Source organism: Mus musculus, chromosome 11 (genome assembly GCF_000001635.26).
Source record: "Mus musculus strain C57BL/6J chromosome 11, GRCm38.p6 C57BL/6J".
In the NCBI taxonomy this organism is placed as follows: domain Eukaryota; kingdom Metazoa; phylum Chordata; class Mammalia; order Rodentia; family Muridae; genus Mus; species Mus musculus.
This window is the reverse complement of record NC_000077.6, coordinates 32114687-32136909: the sequence shown is the minus strand read 5'-3', so window position 1 is coordinate 32136909 and position 22223 is coordinate 32114687. Positions and strand designations below refer to the sequence as shown.

General features: G+C 46.5%; 2 long non-coding RNA genes across 5 annotated transcripts; one reads left to right on the top strand and one right to left on the bottom strand.

Moving 5' to 3' along the window:
* The first annotated feature begins 266 nt into the window (after nucleotides 1–266).
* Nucleotides 267–11833, top strand: Gm39676. 4 transcript variants are annotated; one of them, XR_872350.1, is made up of 4 exons: nucleotides 267–827; nucleotides 9384–9831; nucleotides 10022–10105; nucleotides 10331–11083. It is a non-coding gene; the product is annotated as a predicted gene, 39676 (long non-coding RNA). The 4 variants fall into 4 exon arrangements; XR_872349.2 differs by having other exon boundaries at nucleotides 9739–9831; nucleotides 10022–11833; XR_872348.2 differs by having other exon boundaries at nucleotides 9735–9831; nucleotides 10022–11833.
* Gm51888 lies at nucleotides 4538–9632 on the bottom strand. Its single transcript, XR_003949656.1, has 3 exons — nucleotides 9092–9632; nucleotides 8234–8337; nucleotides 4538–7670 (listed from the first exon to the last, which is right to left on the bottom strand). It is a non-coding gene; the product is annotated as a predicted gene, 51888 (long non-coding RNA).
* Nucleotides 11834–22223: the final 10390 nt, after the last annotated feature.

The window sequence follows — 22223 nt, the reverse complement described above, 5'->3', positions numbered from 1 at the left end:
GAGTCACAGAGGCAATGCTTACCATCTGACAAAAATGCCACTCTCAGGTACAAAAGGAAAAACTTGGGGGTTGGGGAGATGGCTCAGCAGTTAGGAATAGGCACTGCCGTACAGAACCAACTTCTGTACCCAGCATCCGCGCTGGGGATGGGGTGGGGGCTCAGAACTGACTGTAACTCCTGCTCTAGGGACCCAGTATCTCTGGCATCTATATACTCCTGCACTCAGTTGTGTATACCATATGATTAAAAATCACATACACACGTCACTCCACAGGCAGTAGGGAGGTGAGGGTTAGTTTCCCTAGACAGACAGACATATCCTCTAGCTATCTCCTCTACTGAGCCAAACATTCCCAGACAGTTAAGGAAGTTGTTATAAGAATCCTAAAATTTCTTGAGTGTCTATTAAACACCTAGTACAAGGATTTCATGTAAGGACTTATTTACTCACAATAAACCCCAAGAGAAGAGACACAGCATTGCTCCCATTTCACAGATAGGAAAATAGGAATGGGGATGGCAAAGATGGCAGTCATCTACATGCTTTGCCTGCACTGGTGGCTCTTTTTCTGCTCCCTCTGCCGAGTTGTGATGCAGCCAGATGGCAGCACCAAGGTTGCTAGGCTTTCAAGGATTGAATCAGAACCATGAGCCAAGTAAGTCTCCTTTGTTTGTCCTTTATTTGGCACTGTGTGCTTTGTTGGAGCCCACACAACTCACCAAGACACTGTTCCAATGCGAGTCTGCCAAAGTAGGGAAGCCCCACACGTCTGGAATCCACACTCCGACCTGGGAGGATACTGGAGAAACGAGCAGGATTCAGAGGTGGGTGAGGATTTTTGTGTATTCTGTAGGTCCTGGGAAGGACAGCAGTAGATGCCAAGGTGTTGTTCAGTGGATCGTTCTGAGGGTATGGAAGATGGGACTGTGCTGTGTCTGATGGATAAGGAAGAGTGGGCAAGAGCTGTGGCTTAGGGGCAGGTGGTGGCTGGTTGGTGGGAGGAACCTTGCAGGGGAGGTGCTAGACTATATGAATGAATGAATGCTCTAGCCAGGGGCTAGAGCACAGGGACTATTGATAGTCATGTCATAAGGTCAGAAATAGAGAGAAAAAAACTAGCAATGGGCAGAGGGGCAAGACAATGAGTAGATGTGACTAGAACCACACAACACTTGCCAGCAAAGGACTCTTTCATCACCTTGAGAGTATACACTCTTCACATGTTAATAGCTCTAAAACTGGAATCCCTTACAGTTTGTATTTCTAGGAAGGCATACTCCTGTGCACTCGGCAGTACTTAGTGTTCCATGTTCAACCTTACCATGGTGTGGTTCTGAGGAGGTCAGAGGAGTGTTTGTCAGATGCACCAAGGCCTTGAAGTCTGAGCTCTCAGCTGCTTTGCAACTCTGATGTTTCCTTGAGTGCATCTTTTCTGTCTTCCTGGGGCTCGCTTCCTATGTCTCTAAGCAGGGGCTGGTGACAGGTGAGGGAGGACTCTGTTCTGTTGGATTTCTTCTGGGCTCCCTGATCAAACTCAAGAGCGGTGTAGTTAAAGCTGCAAACGAGTAACCCATGGAGGACGGAAGCCAGGTGTCCTTATTTTGTGTCCAATTTTAATTTCCTGGACTACTTGCTTATTGGTTCTCCCCTCCTCCCTTCTGAGTGTCTCAAGGAATCCTGGTGCCCTAGAGTCGGGGGCTCCCTGCCTCAGCCTCCTGAGTGCTATGATCATCTTAGGCTGTCTGACTGTATTTATCTCATTCGGTTTCCACGCCACCTTTAGCTTAGTTACTATTATTATTATTATTATTACTACTACTACTACTAATGTCTTTCCTGACCTCCCTCTATTGTCTTTCCTCTTCTGATTTTTGCACATGGTAATAATAATAATAATAATAATAATAATAATAAAGTAACACGTGAATATGTGGAGGGAGATATCAGAATAACTCAGATCAACTTCCAAGGCTAGCCAGATCGAACTGGTCTGGAAGGTGGTGCCAGGAGTCTAGCTCTGAAGGGTCTATTAGTCCGATTCCCACAGGGAGAGACCACAGCACAGCATCTAAGGGTGCTGGAGGAAGTGCTGCTCTGTGGAGCCTCAGTGCAGTGTTTGCAGTTGGCATCAGTAAGGCCTGGAAGGGTGTGACTTCGCCAGACCCAGGAACTGTTGTTCTGGATAAACAGCACTTTGAAACTGGGCATAGGAGATACGTTTCTGTAACTTCTGGGTCTGGGGTTTATAGATTTAGCTGTTTTCTGGAATTCCATGAAAGGCAGCTTTCCTGGCACCTTGACCCTTGACCCCAGTTTGGGGGTACTTTCCTTCCTTTCTATTCTTGCATGCAGTGACAAACATCTTAACACAGGTCATACCATCCTAGCTCTTTTATTCCCCAACCCCCAAATTAAGGAGTGTTGTGTTTAGTGACACTGGTTGTAAGCATAAAGAGAGTATACAGTTTGGGGACTGTCCTACAGAGTAAGCCTGCTGACCTGAGCATGCACACGGAGGGTTTAACTACTGCGGCACCCTCTGCTCCAGTGGAGATAAATAGCACTTCAACTTTGCTATAGACAACCTCACATGAATATTGCAAAAATTTTCTTTTGAAAGAATATAGGTGATTTAAACATTCCAGTTAACGTAATTCCAGATGGGCAAGAGCTGACTCAGAAACACGGGGCTGAAAAAGCAACATGGTGGGCGTGGCTTCTCCAGATACAAGGGCTTCCGCAGCAATCTATTCCAGTGAGAGTGATTTAGGAGAAATCCTAAAGAATTCAAAGTGTGAGAGGGCTCGGCAAAATCCAAGAGAACAGGAATGATGTGCATGCATGTGAGTGTGTGTGCCACAGAAGCCAGAGGTGTCCAAGTCCCTGAAGCTGTCTTCACTGACAGTTATGAGACATCAAACATGGGTGGTGAGACTCGAACCCTGATCTTCTGGGAAGGTAGCATGGGTTCTTCACTGCTGAGCCATCTGTCCATTCCCAGAATGAAGTTTTGAAAGTGAAAAGATGAGTAAATATAGTAAAAACACTCAATAGAAAAAGTCTCATCAATAGGACTGATCAAGCCGGTGAGGCTAAGGCTGGAAGGCAAGGGTGATGTCCTAGTTTGTATTATTATCATTATTGTTATTATCATTGATTATTATTATTATTACCATTACTATTACTACTACTATTGTTTTGATTTAGTTTTTTGTTTGCTTGTTTGTTTATTTTGACGAAGGGTCTCTCTCTATATTCCTGGCTATCCTGAAACTCATTATATAGATCCACCTGCCTGGCTCAACTGCAGAGGATGGAGAAGTGGGCAGTGTACCTGGAAGGACAGAAGGGCCAGATGCCAATGAGCACTAGCACTAGCCACACCCAGAACAAGGGCCACTGCTCAGCCAGAACCCACAGATAGATGGGTGTTTCAGCAGATCAGCGGGGCTGTGGTAGAACGGGATCTACCCACTCACCTCACCGTTCTGCTTCCCTCTCAGCCAGTCAGTCAGAGACCCAGGAGAGAAAGATGGCTTCCCTTTATCTGCAGACTCTGCTGCCCCTCATTCTTAAGCCCCGCCCATCCCTCCCTGATGGGAAAAGGACACAAAGCCAGAATTATCTGAAGAAGAAAAAAAAAAGCCTTAAGATTCTAAATGCTCAGCATTGTTCAAGTCCCACTTCAACAAGGCAGACACAGGAGGGGGAAAAAGATAAATTCTTGCTTTGTGCTGAAAGTTCAAAACATGATAATTCACAAAAGAGGTCTAGGAAAATACTCCACATGGGGACACAAGACAGAAGTTCAGCTCTTGTCTGTCACTGTACAGTGCCCAGGGGTGACTTGAGCTCTTGAATCCCATTTCTCCTCAGGAAACCTCCCCTTACGCACCTGTTCATTCCATGGTTTCGGTAATTGTGGCCACAAAGTACTAGGATTTGCCTTGACTGTGGTACAGAAAACAAATCTATTTTTAAAAAAGATGTATTTATTTAATGTAAAAAATAAATACATATTATATATATGCATACACTGTAGCTGTACTGATGTTTGTGAGCCATCATTTGGTTGCTGGGAATTGAATTCAGGACCTCTGCTCGCTCCGGCCCAAAGATTTATTTATTATTATATGTAAGTACGTCAGACACACCAGAAGAGGGCGTCAGATCTCATTATGGATGGTTGTGAGCCACCATGTGGTTGCTGGGATTTGAACTCAGGGCCTCTGGAAGAGCAGTCAGTGCTCTTAACCGCTGAGCCATCTCTCCAGCCCCAGATGCCTGAGAATAAATCTATTAATGCTCACTAGAGAACATTGTTAGAATTTATTAGAAACTTTTAATCTCTGATACAGAGTGCTTTTGCACATTTGCATCCCACTGACAATCAAGATGGGACTGTGAGGTAGAGATTTTAATCTTTTTAATTGTTATTTTATGCGTGTGAGTGTTTTGCCTGCATACCACATGCATGCAGTTCCTAAAGAGGCCAGAAGAGGGCATAGGATACTCTGAAACTGAAGTTATGGGTGTTTGAACTTCCATATGGGAGTTAGGAATCAACCTGAGTCCTAGGGAATGGCAGCCAGTTCTCTTAACCACTGAGCCATCTCTATAGCCTCATCCTGTGGGGTTGTAAAGAAGTTTAGAAGTAACATGTGCACCTGCCTCACTTCTTGGGGCTGCCCCGTCTGCCCATTCCTGCTCATTCTGGTTCTAATCACAGAAATCACATGACTGTGGTAGGAACCCCCAACAGCTAAGAAGGAAAATAGAAACCAGCTGCAAGGGCTGGTCTGTGTCCCTGTGTACAGGGGCTCACTCCCACATTGCTCTTGAAGCCCCCTTCCTTTCCTTGCCTTCGAGTTCCAGTCAATGTTGGAATAACTACTGGCTAGTAGTTTAAAGTGCCCAACTGTATGTCACCATTCACAGGAGACAGAAGACAGAAATGTGTGAAAGTCTCAGCCATGCTGGATCTGGGGCTCTGCCTCTGGGGCTTGGCCTTTGAAGAAGGTTTCACTGCCCTTGTGGCTGGCACGAAGCCCCCAGGCCTGTTTCTTAAGCCAGAGAAGCTGCTAACTGTGGTGGGCCAGAGGCATGGGAGAGGACACTTAATACGGCTGGAGGACAACAATTCTCTCTCTTCCTTATATTTTTGTGTTACCTGGTCCCCTCACTCACCCAAACAGCTGGGTTGAGTGTCCTGTACCTCCAAGGAGTGCTGATTGAGTCCTCTCAGCAGATAAAAAATGCATGTGAAATCCCAGGAATGTAATCTATTTGGGAAAATATACATATACAAACCAGTCCTCATAAGGGGGCAGGGGGGAGAAGGCCATTCAAAATTAGCTTTGAAGCTGGATATTTGACTGTTAGGATATCTTACCACAACTAAACATTTCTTTCTCTGTTTCTACTCTTCTCCCTCTTCCTTTCTCTCAGACAGGATCTTTCCATGTTGCTCTGACTGACCTTAAACTTGCAATCCCCCTGCCTCAGCCTCCCAGGCACTGGAATTAAAGGTGTAAAGAAAACAAATGTCTAAGCCTTTCATGGGGGGTCCACAGGCAAGGGTCCACATGGATTTGATTGGATATTGCCCTTGTTCCCAGAATGGAGGAAGCGGCTTATCCCAAGGGACAGAGGCTTGATCCAGGAGCATTCCTGTCCTTTGTCCTCTGTCCTGTGTCCTCTGCAGTGTGACACAGCACCCAGGCAGCAGATCTGTTGTCTCTTTGTAAGGGGCTCTTCCCCTGTCAGGCTCCTTAGGTCCCTGGCTGCTGGGTAACTGAGAATGACTCTCAGAATAAGCTAGAGATGGAGTCAGCAGGTTCCTGTCACCAATTCAGTCTTTGCCTGCTAGAGGTCTTGCTTGAACTTGCCACTCTGCTGGGCACTAGAGAAAAGGCAGTCAGCTTGAAATGATTCTCTGGCTTGGCTAGTATTTGCCCTGATGAATGTTGGGTTCAAAGTTGGTTGTAGATGTGGCAGTGTTAACAAGGGGAGGAACTTTTGGCAAGTAGAGCCTAGTGTGAGGTCATTAGATGAGGCTGTCATCCATGGAAAGAATTTATGTGAGTCTTGAGGAGTGAGTTATTTCCAGTGAGAAATGGTCTTTAAGTAGCAAGGCTGTTCCCTCCATGGTTTCTGGCTTCTGTCTCACCGTGAAAACTCATCCTCCTTCAAGAGTTCCTTCCGTGATGCTATCCACCCTAGTGTGAAATAACCAAGGGAGGCCCTCACTGGAGGCTGAATGGGGGAGATTCCTTATTGTGGACTTTCAGCCCCTAAATACGAGCTAAGTAACTTTTCTATGTAAGCACTCAGCTTCAGGTATTTGATGTAGCAGCAGCAGCCGCAGCAGCAGCAGCAACAACAACAACGGAAATATATTAGCTATCTCTACTGAACTTTTAATATGTGCTAGGTTTCTACATACACTGTGACCTGGGTCCCCACAGATTTGTGAGATAGATGCTATCATTATGGCCACTTAGCAGACTTGGAATTATGAAGCAAGTTACCTGAAGCCTGGTAGCTGCCCCTGGGCAGATGAATATTATATTGGGTCAGGATGACTTTATGCCCAATATAGTGGTTTAATGAAAATGGCCCCATAGGCTTATATATTTGAATAATTGGCTCCCAGTGTTTGGAATTATCTGGGAAGGATTCGGAGGTGTGGCCTTATTGGGGAGGCGTGTCACTGGGTAGGTTTTTAGGTTTCAAGACTCACACCATTTCCATTGTGTATATCCACCTCTCTCTGCTTTGAGTTTGTGGATTGACATCCAACCTGTCCCTTCAGTTTCCCATCATGAGCCCTCATCCCCTGTAACTGTAAGCCAAATTAAATGCTTTCTTTCATAAGTCATCATGGTCATGATATTTTGTCACAGCACTAGAAGAGTAACTAAGATACCCAGCACCGTGGCACTCTCAGAAGGTGTCTGGAATCCCTTTGTCGAAGTGACCTCAGCCCTTTGGCCACGCAGCATTTGAATGAAAGATGACTATTTTCTAATCTATCACCTTGCAACAGGCGGCAGCAACAGTCCTAGCAAGTACAACAGCTACCGGCAAATAATTGACTTTTAAAGACAGAGTGGCTTAATATACTGACAGCTCAGTTTGCAGGTTTCCACCTCCCAATTGCTTTCTGGGGGAAATCTCTTTACAGAGAAGTGAACGCACCAGAGAAGTTAATGGACTCATTTGTCGCCATTGTTTGCAGGGAATGAACACATTTATCTGGTTGTCTTTTTCAAAGCACACCACAAAACACCAGAATCAAAGTATCACTAGATATCGTGGTACTGACACCTCTTCTCATTGAACAGCTGAGAAAACTGAGGCTCAGAGAAGTTCAGGAATCCCCACTGAACGACAGGAGGGGAATGGCCTTGGTCTTGGGTGTATGAGACCCTGGGAAACACGTCCAGATGGCTAGAACCCAGGACTTCTGGGTGCACCAGGGAGCCAGTGGGGACCATTTCCATGTCTTGAAGCCCTGAGCTGCAGGTCCGTGGCAAGTAGGGTAATAACCCCATTTTACAGATCAGGAAACGGTTGTCTAGAAGTCCCTTGTTCGGGTCATCAGCCACTCTGGGGGTGTACCAGCCAGCTCCGGCTGCAGCAATCAAGTTCCACTGCCTAAGTGTCTGAAAACAACAGAAATTTCTCATCCCATAGTCACAGAGACCAGACTTCCAAAATCAAGGTAGCAGTAGGATAGCTCCACTCAAAGTTGCTGGGCTTGTAGATTATCCTCCTCCTCTTTGTGCCCACGTGCTCTCTTGATGCATGGCACTGTGCGCAAAGTTGCTCTTATACCGGGACATTGGATTATTTCCCTGTGCTCAGAGGTGCCGTGGGTAGGATTCCACCTTACAGACTGAGAGGGAGCTGAGACTAGACACTTGTTGTGTGAAGCCCACAAGCCTAGGTCCTCCCCTCCCCCTCCCCCTCCCCTCGCTTCTCCTCCTTTCCCCTCCCCTCCCCTCCCCTCCCCTCCTTTCCCCTCTGCAGTGCTGACTAATCTGCTCCTCGGTCGCTCTCAGCGGAGGAGTCAGGAACAGTTTCTAGTTATTCTTACAAGAAGACAGGCTACCCAACCCTCCAATGTGGGGCATTCCACCCCAGCTACAGTGGTTCCAAAAGCTGTCTCCCATAAAAAGCCAACTACAGAGAAAGCAGCTGAAACAGGCAGAGGCAGTCCACACACCTGGGTTAGGCCAAAAGATCCAAACTCAATGGAAAGGCTGTTTGTCACCCGCTAAACTGACAAAAGGCATCGATGATGACACTGTGGGTACCAGGCATCCCGCACTGTTATTGGTGGAAGCATAAATAGGTTGAGGGGTGGCTTCCTGTCTGAGTCACAAGTGCCCCTTCTGCTCCCACATTTGTACACAGACACGAGAGTCCTGCTACAGCCTAAATGCTGAGATTTAATTGCTATCATTATAGTCATGATGGGGGAGGGGGTTGAAAAGGTGACTGGGCTACCCAGGGTGCAGTTGTCACCTTGGGAGCAGAGCACTTGTTCTTCAGAATATGAAAACCCTTACCAGATATCAGTACCACACCCTTGAGCCTCCAACATGGAGGGCTGAGTAAACTCTACTGAGCACAGGCCACACAGTTTACAGGGCTGAGCTCCGTGTAGAGATGAACTAAAGGTGAGTACAAGGTTCTGCGTGGCATCTGTGGACTCAGGCTGGAGTGCAGTGATGGAGTCCGGGTCCAGCATGGGAGGGGCCTGGGCCAAATCCCCAGCACAAGGGATGGGGGTTAGGGAGAGTGGGGTTGGGAGAGAAGAGTGGAGAGAAGAGAGGGAGAAGGAAGGGAGAAATGAGAGAAAAGAGAAGGAAAGAAAAAAGAGAGAAAGAGAAAAAGAAGAGTAGGGAGAGGGAAGAAATAATGAGAAATAAGGGAGGGGGGAGGGAGAAAGAGAAATTGTGCTAAGAGTCCTACATTTTAATACAAAAATTTAAAGAACAAGAACATTATTTATGAGCCAATATATATAAAAAAAATGATGGAACCAAAAACGCAAATAAACAGTACAAACCAGTCTCACCTGCGTAAGTACCTGATCTGCATTTACATGTTTGTGAGCAGAGCCTCGGTGGCTGGTCTGACAGATAACCTGGATGAGCAAGAAGTGGATGGGGGAGGAAAGGAAGCAGAAAAAGCAAGCTTGAGTCATCTTTCTGCAGGAATTGCATTTAAAAGATTACAATTACACAGGCAATTTCTACCGCAGGCTTCTTGTGCAGCTCATTCCTCAGGCGGAGCGTGAGCCTTTTAACACTTTCACAGATAAATTCAGTTAATTCTTCTTCTCATTAATGACTCCACATTAAACCTAGGCCTTCAGAGGAGGAGGGGGAGACCACAGCAGATACAGAGCACACGTGTCCCTGTCTCCTCCCTGGGCTCTGTGCCCACCAGAGCTTAGCTGCTTCTCCCCGTTGGCAAGGACAGTTGAATCAAAGACAGAAGATGGAGAAACAGAAAAACTCTCTACCCAAAGCAAGACATGTTTGTTCATAAAGGTGTCCCTCTCCTGTCCACCAAGAAGGGCAGAATTCATCTCTGGAGGCGACTATGGACCGTCCTCAATGTGGACAGTGGTGGAAGCTCACATAACTCCTTCTGGTACTTTCTGACTAGTCATCTTAAAGCCCTTTAAGATGCCTTACTCAGGCTTTGTTGCATAGATAGGCCTGCAGGCCCAGGGATTTGAAGAGGCTGAGGAAGGAAGATCACAAATTTAAGGGCAGCTCAAGCTCCAGAGCCAGTTCAAGGCCAGACAAGGTAACAACTTAGTGGGACCTTGTCTCAAACAGAAAAGTGTAAAGAGGGTGTGTGTGTGTGGGTGCTGGGGTGGTAGTGAGGTGGTGGAGGGCGGTGGAGGGTGATGGGGGTGTTGTGGAGGTGGCTGGGGGTGGTGGTGGTATAGTGGTAGGTGGTGGGGGTGGTAGCTCAGCCAATATGGTTCTTGCAGAGTACATGAGGACCTGGGCACACACCTCAGCATCCATTCACAGAATCCTGTACAGTAGTACACACTTGTGATCCCAGCACTGAGGTGAGACCATGGAGGTACCTGGGTTTGCCCATCTAGCTTAGCCTAACCAGGTGAGCCCCAGGCCAGGAGGAGACTCCATCTCAAACAACTGTGGGCAGCATGGAAGGAGGAGCCAAGCCCGAGTTTGTTCTATTTCCATGCAAATATACACATCGCCTATCAGCCTTGGTCATGCCATTTTGAAGTCTCTCCCTTTGGGTTAAGTGATGGCAATTTCCACCACAGAAGTCAGCACTGCAGACTTGGTTTCCTGGATCCTGCCCTGCCCCTGCATCCCTCTGATGATGGCTGATCAGGAGGGATGCTTATCCATCACCGGATGTTTGCTCATTTGCTGCTCACTGTTCTTTGGTCACTCCTGCCAGTGGCCAATCTGGAACTGGAAAGGACTAATAACAGCCTCCTTCCCAGCCTCTCCACCTTCTGCCCTGTAATTACTTTAGCTTGTAAGCAGACGTCAGACCCTGATTCTTATACCGATGCACTCTGTCTTCTCCCAGATTAAAAGCCTGCATTGTATTAAGTCGTTGGTTTCCGTGTCTGTCTCTCACCACAGATAAACATGCACAAAACAAAGAAGCAAAAGCGATCAAGCAAAACCTCAAGGTTTACCCCCACTTCCTCCAGCGAGGCTCTGCCTCCTAAAGGTTCTGCATCTTATCGAAACAGCACGCCATCTGGGAACCAAATGTTCAAACACACGAACCTGTCGGGGCATTTTGCACTCCAACCACACATCCCCAGATCCAGGGCCATGCTTCTTTGCCATCCGAGTTCACAGCTACATTCCATATTTCTAGTCCTCTATAGCAAACAGACCTTTACAGAGTATGTGTTGCCTGGTTTTGTGTTAACGTGACACAAGCTACAGTCATCAGAGAGAACAGAGACTCAATTGAGAAAATGCCTCAAGATTGGGCTATAGGCAAGCTTGTAGAACATTTTCTTAATTAGTGATTGATGGAGGAGGGCCCAGCCCATTGTGGGTGGGGACATTCCTGGGCAGGTGGTCCTGGGTTCTATAAGAAAGCAGGTTGAGCAAGCCATGGGGAGGAGGCAGTAAGCAGCACCCTCCTTGGCCTCTGTGTCAGCTGCTGCCTCTGGGTCCCTGCCCTGCTTGAGCTGTTGCTTTTGATGATGAATTTTAGATGGAACTGTGAGTGAAGTAAACCCTTTCCTCCCCAAATTGCCTTTGGTCGTGATGTTTCATCACAGAAATAGTCACCCTAACTAAGACTGAGGGTCTCATTGTAAAAGAGTTGGCACGACCAAGAAACCTCGTTTTTTAAAATATACTTAATTTCTCTATCTCTGTCTCTCTGTCTCTTTCACGGTCTTTCTCTGTCTGTTTGTTTCTGTCTCTCTCTGTCTCTGTTTCTGTCTGTCTGTCTCTGTCTCTGTCTCTGTCTGTCTGTCTGTTTCTGTCTCTCTCTGTCTCTGTCTGTTTCTGTCTCTCCGTCTCTGTCTGTTTCTGTCTCCCTGTCTGTTTGTTGGTCTCTGTTTCTCTGTCCTCCCCCTCCCCTGTAGATATGTGCATACCACACCACATGTGTGGATGTCAGAGAACAACTCTTGGAAGCCAGTTCTCTCCTTCTACTCTAGGCCTGATGCTTACTTTGTGAGATATTAAAGTGGCTGCAGTAAATGACCCAATGCCTCTTAGCTTGTCTTTCAACCAAGATACTGACTCCCGTTATTGGTGAGAGTTTCCACATAAGTTTTTGTTTTGTTTTGTTTTTTTGGTTTTTTGTTTGTTTGTTTGTTTGTTTTTTGAGACAGGGTTTCTCTGTGTAGCACTGGCTGTCCTGGAACTCACTCTGTAGACCAGGCTGGCCTCGAACTCAGAAATCCACCTGCCTCTGCCTCCCAAGTGCTGGGACTAAAGGCGTGCCCACCACGCCCAGCTCCACATAAGTTTTTTTTTTTTTTTTTTTTTTTTTTTTGTTTTTTTTGAGACAGGGTTTCTCTATGCAGCCCTGGCTGTCCTGGAACTCACTCTGTAGACCAGGCTGGCCTCGAACTCAGAAATCCGCCTGCCTCTGCCTCCCGAGTGCTGGGATTAAAGGCGTGCGCCACCACGCCCGGCTACCACATAAGTTTTTAATTGGTTCAGAGTTTTTAACTTTCTTCTTCTTCTTTAGTTCTAGTTTCCTCGAACAACTTTCCCCACACGTTTATTCTAAAGTGGTGTCCATCACTGATGGTGAAACATTTTCCTTGGAGGCAGTAGAAAAGATGGATTTTTTTTTTCTAATCCAACGTGTTAGCCTTGTTAGTGCTTGTCTGTGGTATTTTCTTAGTCTTCTTTGTTATTTCTCTTGGTATATTGTATTTATTCTCTGTGACCTCTTGGATGTGTTTATTTTCCTCTTTAGAACAAAATATTCCTTGCAGAATCGTCTGTAGGTCTGGTTTAGAGGCCATAAATTCCTTTGATCCATTTTTATGAGAAGTTCTCATTCCTCTTTGATTTGATTTTAATAGTTTTGCTGGGTGTAATATTCTGGGCTGGTGGTTGTGGTCTTTCAGAACTTGGAAAACACTTTTCCAGACTCTTGGCTTTAAATTTCCTGTTGAATAAACAGTTATTCTGGCGAGCCTGCCTTTATAAATGACGACTCTCTTCCAGCTTTCTTTATTCTATGTTTTTATTGTTTTAACTCTAATGTGATAGCGGGAGTTTCTTTTCTGGTTCTGTCTATTTGGTGTTCTCTAAGTCTCTTTTACCTGGACAGGGTATCTCTTTCTTTAGGTTTGGAACGTTTTCTTCTATGATGTTCTTGAAATTTTTTCCTATTCATTGGCATGGTATCCTTCTGCGCTGATAAATGGAGGCTATGTCTTTTCGTGGTGTTCCAGCGCTCTACCATGTACTGCCCATGTGAACCTCATTAGATGACCCAGTGCCTCTCACCTTGTCTCATCGGATACTGATTCCCATTATAGGTGAGGGTTTTATTTGGCTCATTGAGTTTTTAATTCTCTTCATTTCAGGTGACTCTTCAATAATTCTATTTTCTTTTTGTATTCTGTTTTCATATCTTGTATTAACTTCACCTTATTTCCCTGCTTTTGTTTTCTTGAAATATATTTACACTGCTCTTGCCCTGTCCTCTTGCTCCTCTCCCCTCTCTCCATGTGCTCATGGTCTGCCTCTACTCCTCTACTCTCTCTCTCTGCCTTTCTCTGTCTCTACTTCCTCATCTCCCCTCCCCATGCCCTGAATAAAATCACATATATCTTTGAGTTGTTTGAGCATAGTTATAAATCTTTTAAAAATTCTTTAAAAAGTTTAAATTTATTTTTTATTTTGATGTAATGGGTGTTTTGCTTATATGTATGTCTGGTGCTTGAGGAGGTCAGAGTAGTGTATCAGATCCCTTGAGACTGGGATTATAGGTGGCTGTGAGCCATCGTTCCATATGGGTCCTGGAAATCAAACCTCCTTGGTCTTCTAGAAGAGCAGCCAATGCTCTTAAGCAACGAGCCACCTCTCGGAGCCTAGTCAGCCTTTTGAATTCTTTGTCAGGAATTTTTCCCAGGTTATTTTCATTAGAGGGTATTTTTATGGGATTAGTAATTTGTGGAGTAGACATACTAGCTTGGCCTTTGATGTTGTTTTGATTCTGCACTGGGACTTGTGCATCTGGAAAAGTTTGTTGCTTGAGCCTTCCTTCCTCCCTTCTCTCCTTCCTTCCTTCCTTCCTTCCTTCCTTCCTTCCTTCCTTCCTTCCTTCCTTCTTTCCTTCCTTCTCTCCTTCCTCCCTTCTCTCCTTCCTTCCCTCTTTTCTTCCTTCCTTCCTTCTCTCCCTCCTCCCTTCTCTCCTTCCTTCCCTCTTTTCTTCCTTCCTTCTCTCCTTCCTCCATTCTCTCCTTCCTTTTCTTCCATCTTCTCTCCTTCCTTTATTCCTTCCTTCTCTCCTTCCTTCCCTCTTTTCTTCCTTCCTTCTCTCCTTCCTCCATTCTCTCCTTCCTTCCCTCTTCCTTCCTTCCTTCCTTCCTTCCTTCCTTCTTTCTTTCCTTCTCTCCTTCCTTTCTTCCTTCCTTCACCCTTCCTCCTCTCCTCTCTCTTTTCTTCCATCCTTCTCTCCTTCCTTTTTTCCTTCCTTCTCTCCTTCCTTCCCTCTTTTCTTCCTTCCTTCACCTTTCCTTCCTTCTTTCTTTCCTTCTCTCCTTCCTTCCTTTCTTCTTTTTTCCTTCCCTTCCTTCCTTCCTTCCTTCCTTCCTTCCTTCCTTCCTTCCTTCCTTCCTTCCATTTTTTGTCTTTTACTTTCAGTGGAAGCCTTCACATATTCAAGAAAGGACTTCAAAGGATTGAGAGTTGGTTTCTCTTTGTGCAACTGGTGCAGAACATTTGTGGTGGCACAAGGGGCTCTAAATAGGGGAAGCCACACTCCTCTATTTGGTGCAAGAGGCTATGAGGGCTGGACTTCTGGAATCACTTTCTGACTCTCAATGAGCCTTTTTCATAGATGGGCTATTTCAATGTGGGGTAGGAAGGGAGACAACTGTGCTATAGCTTCAATATTTACTCCAAAGCTACTGACGGAATGTCATCACCATTGTCATAGTATAAGGAGGTGGGGACTTGAGGTGATTAGGCTATGAGAGCTCTGCTTTCGTGGGTAGACTAAGGCTAAGTGGGTTCCTTTTCTTGAGAATATGGTCCTGCGAAGAGGACAGGTTCTCCTTGTTTTCCTCTCTTCTGTTCTCACTTTGGTGACGATACATCATCACCAGAGACCAGCTTCCCGGGCTTCAACTTTTGCAGCTTTCAGGTGGTGCATGCCTTTAATCCCGGCACTTGGGAGGCAGAGGCAGGTGGATTTCCGAGTTCGAGGCCAGCCTGTTCTACAAAGTGAGTTCCAGGACAGCCAGGGCTACACAGAGAAACCCTGTCTTGAAAAACCAAAACCAAACCAAAACAAACAAACAAAAAACAAAACAAAACAAAACAAAAAAAAACCAAAAAAAAAAACCAAAAAAACCCTGTGTCTTTGTTTCTGCTTGTTATGAATTACCCTTCTCGGGTGTTCCATGAGAGCATCAAGAACAGTAGCAGGCTGATGACAGAAGCAGCTGGGGCAGCTGGGATGGCAACCCCTGAATAGTCAGGCAGCAGGGTTGGGCAGGATTCTGCAGCTCTTGAGCAGGTAGTAAGGAGGCAAATTCTCACCGTAAAATAGCCATTTGATTTGTCTTAATTACTGACTGAGGCTGAGAGCTTCATTTGAATGCTGGGAATTGACAATTGAGATTATGACCAGAAGTGACTAGGTGTAACCAAGTGTCCGCAAAATAAAAGATACCAGGTGCAGGAGAAGGCGCCTCTATTCTAAGGTCACCCTGGGGGTGGGGGGGAGGCAAAGGATGTGTGCAGTGTGTGTGGTGGGTCTCAAGAACCATCACTGGGCAGGGTTGCTCTTCTGTAGCAAGCCCCTGCCCCCACGATGTGACCTGGCCCCACATCTGTATGGTTTCTTAGGCTGTATCCCTTAACTGCAGGACAGATCATCAGGACAGAACATGAAGCAGATCATAGTCTTCAAATTTCCAAAGCCAAGACCCAAGTACAGAGAGAGAGAGAGAGAGAGAGAGAGAGAGAGAGAGAGAGAGAGAGAAGAAGAAGAAGAAGAAGAAGAAGAAGAAGAAGAAGAAGAAGAAGAAGAAGAAGAAAAAAGAAGAAGAAGAAGAAGAAGAAGAAGAAGAAGAAGAAGAAGAAGAAGAAGAAGAAGAAGAAGAAGGAGGAGGAGGAGGAGGAGGAGGAGGAGGAGGAGGAAGAGGAGGAGGGGGGAGGGAGGCAGGGAGGGAGGGGAAGAGGGAAAGGTGGATGGAGGGAGGGAGGGAGAGAGGGAAGGAGGGAGGGGGAGAGGAATTACCACAGTTAATCCAGCTGCCTCTGAACACATAGGAAAAAGAGAAGGAAGGGTGATATAGGTGACAATGTTGACTTCAAAGGCATCAGGCTGACACCCAGGCAGGAAGCTGAACCCAAAGCTCACCACACTAGAAGACCACCACTGCCTCCATCCTTGGGAGAGCATATGGTTCACTGGCAGTGCTGGGAGCCGAGTGGCTGTACTTGCTGTGTATGGCAGCATGGAGTGCCCGTCGCTGGCAGCCTCCTCTGCAACCACAGCTGTCCTGTGGCCTCAGGGTTTCTCAGCTCTTGAGTGACTTAACTGGGTGGGCTGCCACTCTTGAAGTCCTTATGGGTGGGGCCATGCTGGACAGGACAGAGGTTCTGGGAGACCCCAAAGGCTCTGCTTCTATGCCTTGGTGGGATGAAACAGGTGAGTTTTCCCTTCACACACCACCCCACTACATGGCAATTTCCTGATTGAATTTAAGGGCTTTGGTTTTATATCACAAATGGAGTTAAAGATGGGCAGTGGTGGCACATGCCTTTAATCCCAGCATTTAGGAGGTGGAGGCAGGTAGACCTCTGAGTTCAAGGTCTGCAGAGTGAGTTCCAGGACAGCCAGGGCTACACAGAGAAACAATTGGAGTTTAAAAATAATAAAACAAAACAGATCCACCCCCACCCCACCCCCAGATATGACTCTGAAGACTGATTAGAGCAGAGAGGACAACCGTGCTCCTTTAAATGACTGTAGAAGAACCCACACTATGGAAATACAAGTTTTATTTAGTGAGCCTGTGTGGATTTATAGTGCATTGTTTCTATGGCCACCGTTTTCTGATGCTATTACAGAGAATATCCCATGTGAGCACCGTGTATATATTGGAACCTTTACAGTGTGAGATACTTATACCAAGTTTAGATATTTCACCTTATTTAGAAAAGTGTCATTAGAGCCAGGAATGTGACACATACCTTTAATCCCAGCACTCAGGATGCAGAGGGCGGCAGAGCTCTGTGAGTTTGAGGCCAGCCTGGTCTCCATAGTTCCAGACCAGCCAAGGTTACATAGTGAGACTCTGTCTCAAAAAATAAGTGTCATTAGCTGGGCAAGGTGGTGTCTTAGTAATCTCATCATTCCAGAGGCTGAGGCAGGAGAATAGGGTTCCCAGGCAGCCTGTATCTTACCTTTACCATAATTCCCACGCTGTAAGTGATTTTACCTGGACCTGCAGGAGGGAATTGTCAAGGCTGGCTGACTTGTAGAGAATAGCTGAAGCAGGAATTGAACCCAAGGCCTATCCTCTCCCAATGCTAATAAATAGGTGCACAGTGGTCTAGATTGGTGGCAGCTACTGTTGCCATGGCAACGAATGGGTTTGGAGAAGCCAGCCATGCTGTATGGGTGTGTTTCCATCCTCAAAGGCTCCTCACTAGCTCAGTCTCATACCCTAGTGCCCACCACTGACTTGCTGAGAGCAACCTCTGTCCCCGGGGGCAGTAAACTGCCCGAGCGAGCGACAAATCAGTCTGCAGTCAAGGTTACCAAATAAAACAAACTGTCAAGCAGATGGCTCATGCTGCCCCATTCCAGAGCTATCAGGATGCAGCTGCAGAGGGGAAGCAGCCGAGAACACAGTCCCCACTATGAACACTAATAGCTCAGGCTTGCTCGGAAGTCTTTATTTAGAAGGAGAAAACCAAGGCTGATCTTGGGGGTTCTGTTCCATTTCTTTTTCCCTCTGAAGTTGGGAAGAGGATTCCTCTTTCCTCTGGGCTTAAGGGCAGGATTTAAATGGAGAGGGAAAGGTTCAGCCCGAGTTCAGCATTAATTGGCCAGCAGAGGGTGAATAATGATCTCCTTTGCACTCAGCAGGCAGGGCATGCCAGCCTTCCTTGAACCGTTCATGAATTCGCTGAAGTCCACAGTGACTTCTGCCACAATTCCTCCTCCTTTTCATGGGTGACAAGCCTCGCCTTGCCACTGTTTCTTAGAACACAGACCCCTGAGTGTTCCGGAAGGGCAGAAGCCATTCTGCATTCCTCCCCAGGCCTCGGACAAGGCCAAAGACAGAGTAGGAACTCCGTAATGGCTCAGGAACGGAGGCTACAGTTGCTGGTTGCTTTTTGGGGATGTTTTGAAACAAATTTCCCAGTGTGACCCAAGTTGGTCACTACCTTGCTGTGTAGCCAGAGATGAACACTTGATCTTTCTGCCACTACCTCCAAATTCTTGCCTGGCTTCATTTATTGCTTTCATGTGTTACATGTTACAGTGCACCTCTAGACTCTTGTCAGCTCCTTGTAGGCACCCCAGGTTCAAGAACTTTGAGAAATAAATTGGGGCAACAGACATGTCTATGTCATTCTGTCATAGCAGTGAAGCTGACTGAGGCAAGGATGGAGGAGGTGTGTAGCTACTCCCCTGGGAAGGGGAGAGCCAGGATTCTAAGTCAGGAGGTCCATTTAGATTATTCTGGATCTGGCTTTGACTACCTGGCAGGGAAACTGAGCAAGTCACAGAACCTCTCCAAAGTGCAGGTTTCTTGCCTCTGGTGTGGAGGGGAGGCCAGCAGATCTAAATACAACTTACAACCTGGTCAGGTTGTACAAACCTAGCTTGGTCCTGCCTCACATTAAGTCCTGGAGAACTGACAGTGGTTGTTACTCTCATTATACATCCTGGTGAATGTAGCCTTTCAGTTGGACACTGAAGGGTCCCCCAGGCCATGAGATTTGTCTGTCTGACTTACATCAGCTTTCAGCATCTCCTGATCCCCAAACTCATCCCAACCTGATCTCTCACAGCCTTGGGAGGATGCCAAACACACCCACTCTCCCACAGTGTTTTCACGAGTCTGAGCCTTGAGAAGTCTTTCCTCCCAAGTATGTGCTTGAACGGTGAGAGCTGGGTTGTTAGATGCAGAAAACTAGGGGGATGGGTCTAGAAGGATGGGGAGACTGTCCACACAAAGGAGGGGGGGAGGGGGACATGGAGGGAAGGAGGAAAGGAAGGAGGGAGGGAGGGAGAGAGAGAGAGAGAGAGAGAGAGAGAGAGAGAGAGAGAGAGAGAGAGAGAGAGAGAGGAAGAAGAAGAAGGAGGAGGAGGAGGAGGAGGAAGAAAGGAGGGAGAGAGGGAGATAGAGAGGGAGAGAGGGAGGGAGAGAGGGAGAGAGAGAAAGGAAGAGGAGGAGGAAGAAAGGAGAAGAGAGGAGAGGGGAGGGGAGGGGAGGAGAGCTAGGGCCAAATAGCCCCTTTCCTCTCTCCCATGACCCAGTTCCTTGTTTGGCAAGGGACACCTTATCAGGGAAAGCACATACTGACCAGAAAGACTTTCCTTCTGGGCTCTTTCCTTTGGCTTTGGTCAGATTGACAGACCCACTTAGATTCTCAGCCAGAATCCTAACACAGTTATCACACATGAGCATCCGTACTTGGCATGTTCCCCAACCATTCTAACTACTCAGCTTGTCATTTCCCCAGCCTCCAGTTTTGCTCAACCTGTGCCCTTTCCACCTCTCAATGAACTCTGGCTCAGCTTCAGCTCAGTTTGTTACTTACTGAGCATCTATGCAAACCTGGGCCTCAAGCTGTCGAGCTGAGTCCCTGCTCTCCGGGACTGCAAGCCCAGTGCAGAGTAGCCCAGCCATGTTTGCTTTAGCTCCTTTATGTATCATAAAGGCAGCTTACCTGCTCACCAGACAGTGGACCAGCCTCCCTTGCCTTGGAGAGCTACCATGGGTTAAGGTTGAACTTTGCCGACACAATGTCATATGCTGAAATATTAACTCCTTTGACCTAAACTATGACCTCATTTGGAAAGACAATCATCCTAAGTGTAACTGGTTAATATGAGATTGTGATGGAGTGTGGGTTCTAAACCAAATGGACTGGTGGCCTTATTATAAGGAGAAACAGTCAGACACACACAGAGGGAGAACATCACATGTGTCCAGATGAAGGCAGAAGTCAGGCTGATGTACCAGTAGTTTAAGAAGCAACAAAAAGGTTAATAGCACCAGAAGCTGTGAGAAAGGCTAGACTGGTCTCTGTCCACACACACACTGAAGGAAACAACCATGCCAACATTTTTGTTGTAATTCTAGACTCCAGAGCAGCGAGACAATGCATTTCTGTTGTCTTAACTGCTTGGTTTGGAGTGCTTGCATAGAGCAAGCTTCTATGCCGTGTGACTGCATTTGACCAAGGCAAGTGTACTGAAAGTGTTTTCTCTGCACAGCCCTGGTCCACGGCCCATGCCCTTTCATTCTGCTTAGACTTTCTGCCTTAGAATTGTCAACATCAAAGATGATTTGGACACCATGTGTTGGAGAGGCTACATGTCCCTCAGCCTGAGACTCTGCATGTCTGTGTGGAACAGAGCCACCCAACTCTGACACTGACTGGATTGACAGAGAGCTGGGATTCTATGTCATAAGCCCCTGAGGTTTAATGGCTGTCTGACTACTCTGTTGGAAGTGGCCAGCCCGCATTTCCTTGTGCGGCACCCTTCACGATGTTTTTGTTTACTTATCTGTTATTTTCCGCCTCTGCAATCAGATTATTTTAAGATGGAATGTTAGAGTCTAGCTGCTGCTTAGACAACAGTGCATAGTAGCCTGGCCTGGGTCACCAGAGCACTCCCCTGAGATCTAGCCCATGAGCCCACTAGCTAGCAGTTTTCCAGGGGCTAAGATCTCTCATCGTGGACAGTGAGTTACATCAAAAATGGTATTGGTGGTCACATAATCTGCTTCTTACTGCTTCCTCAGCCTCTTGTTTGGGAGTCAGAGATCCTGGCCACAGGCTTGTACTATGAAACCTCTTCCATCTTGTCTTAGTTTGGGTTTTACCTCTGTGAACAGACACCGTGACCAAGGCAACTCTTATAAGGACAACATTTAATTGGGACTGGCTTAGGTTCAGAAGTTCAATTATTTATTAATCCCAACAATGCATCTTGTAGCCTTGGTTGAGGCTTACCTCTCAGTAAGTTTCAGGAAAGCAAATAAGCAAGTCTGTTTTGCCAACTACCAGATGCCTAGAAAGTTCCTCACCAGGGCATCTGCAGAAAAGACTCTGCAGTAGGAGGTTGGGGAAGCAGACAGCTGTTACCCACTATGTAAAATGAGCAGGATGTCAGTAGATTTGGGAAAACAATGTCTTTGAAGGGAAGTAAAGGAGGGCAGAGAAACCTCAATGGGGTCTGAGAAGGGTTTTAAGGGAGACACAGAACAGAAAGACACACTGCAGGATGAAGACACAACTCAGATGGTGGCACAGAGAAACAGAGACCCTGAGTGCTGAGAACGAGGTGGGGACGGGTGGCTCCAGGCCAGGGGTAAGGTGCCTGTGGATTGAGGCTTGGCTCACACAGATCTGTTTTTACCACAGCCACTGTCCTTCGACTCTCTAGGTCCAAGAACCCACAGGAGAAGACACATTTTTTTAAAAAAATCTAATTCACACCCTCTAATGCCTTAGTATAACAGGGAAAACCGTCTGTCTCAGTATCAATATTGGCTTTCACCATAAAGAAAACCAAAGAGTCTGGGATTTAAAATAAAAAAAATGTTTTTCTTCTCTACTGCATATTTTAAAATATATGCAATAATAGTCTCTTCCACTAAGGTTTTGAATCTGTTGATATGACCCATAATCACCGAATCCCAATTTTGACATCTTCAAAGTGGGTATAACCACTGAAAGGATAGAAAATACAGCCCCAACTCCAGCCTCCTAAGAAGCCCTAAATACCACAAATTCCAGACCCTGCTCCCTGACAGTATATAGGTAAAAGGTCACATTTCTTGCTGTTCCAGGGTCCCCACTTTCTGTGAATACATGATCCTGGCCTAGTAAGATAACAGGAAATGATAAGCTAACCGATTATCTTGCTTCTGTAAACCGCTTGCACTGTAGAAGGAAAGATTACACACTGAAACTTCGTTTTGCTGACCCTGCCCAGGAACCTGTGCAAATGTGGACCTCCCAGGCTATAGGAAACTGATTGGCCCCCCAGAGTGTAGGCTTGATGATTTAAAATGATTGGCCTAGAAACTATGGAGTAGTACAAATCGATTGGCCCTGTGCGGGCTCTTGATGCTATGACATGATTGGTTTGTGAAGCGCGGGCTTTGTTGTAACCCCATAAAAGCTGTCCCAATTCCACACTCATGGTCCACAGTCCTCCACTCCTGCCGTGGTGTACAACTGTGGGCCCCAGAGCGCGTCTGGAATAAAAAGTCCTCTTGC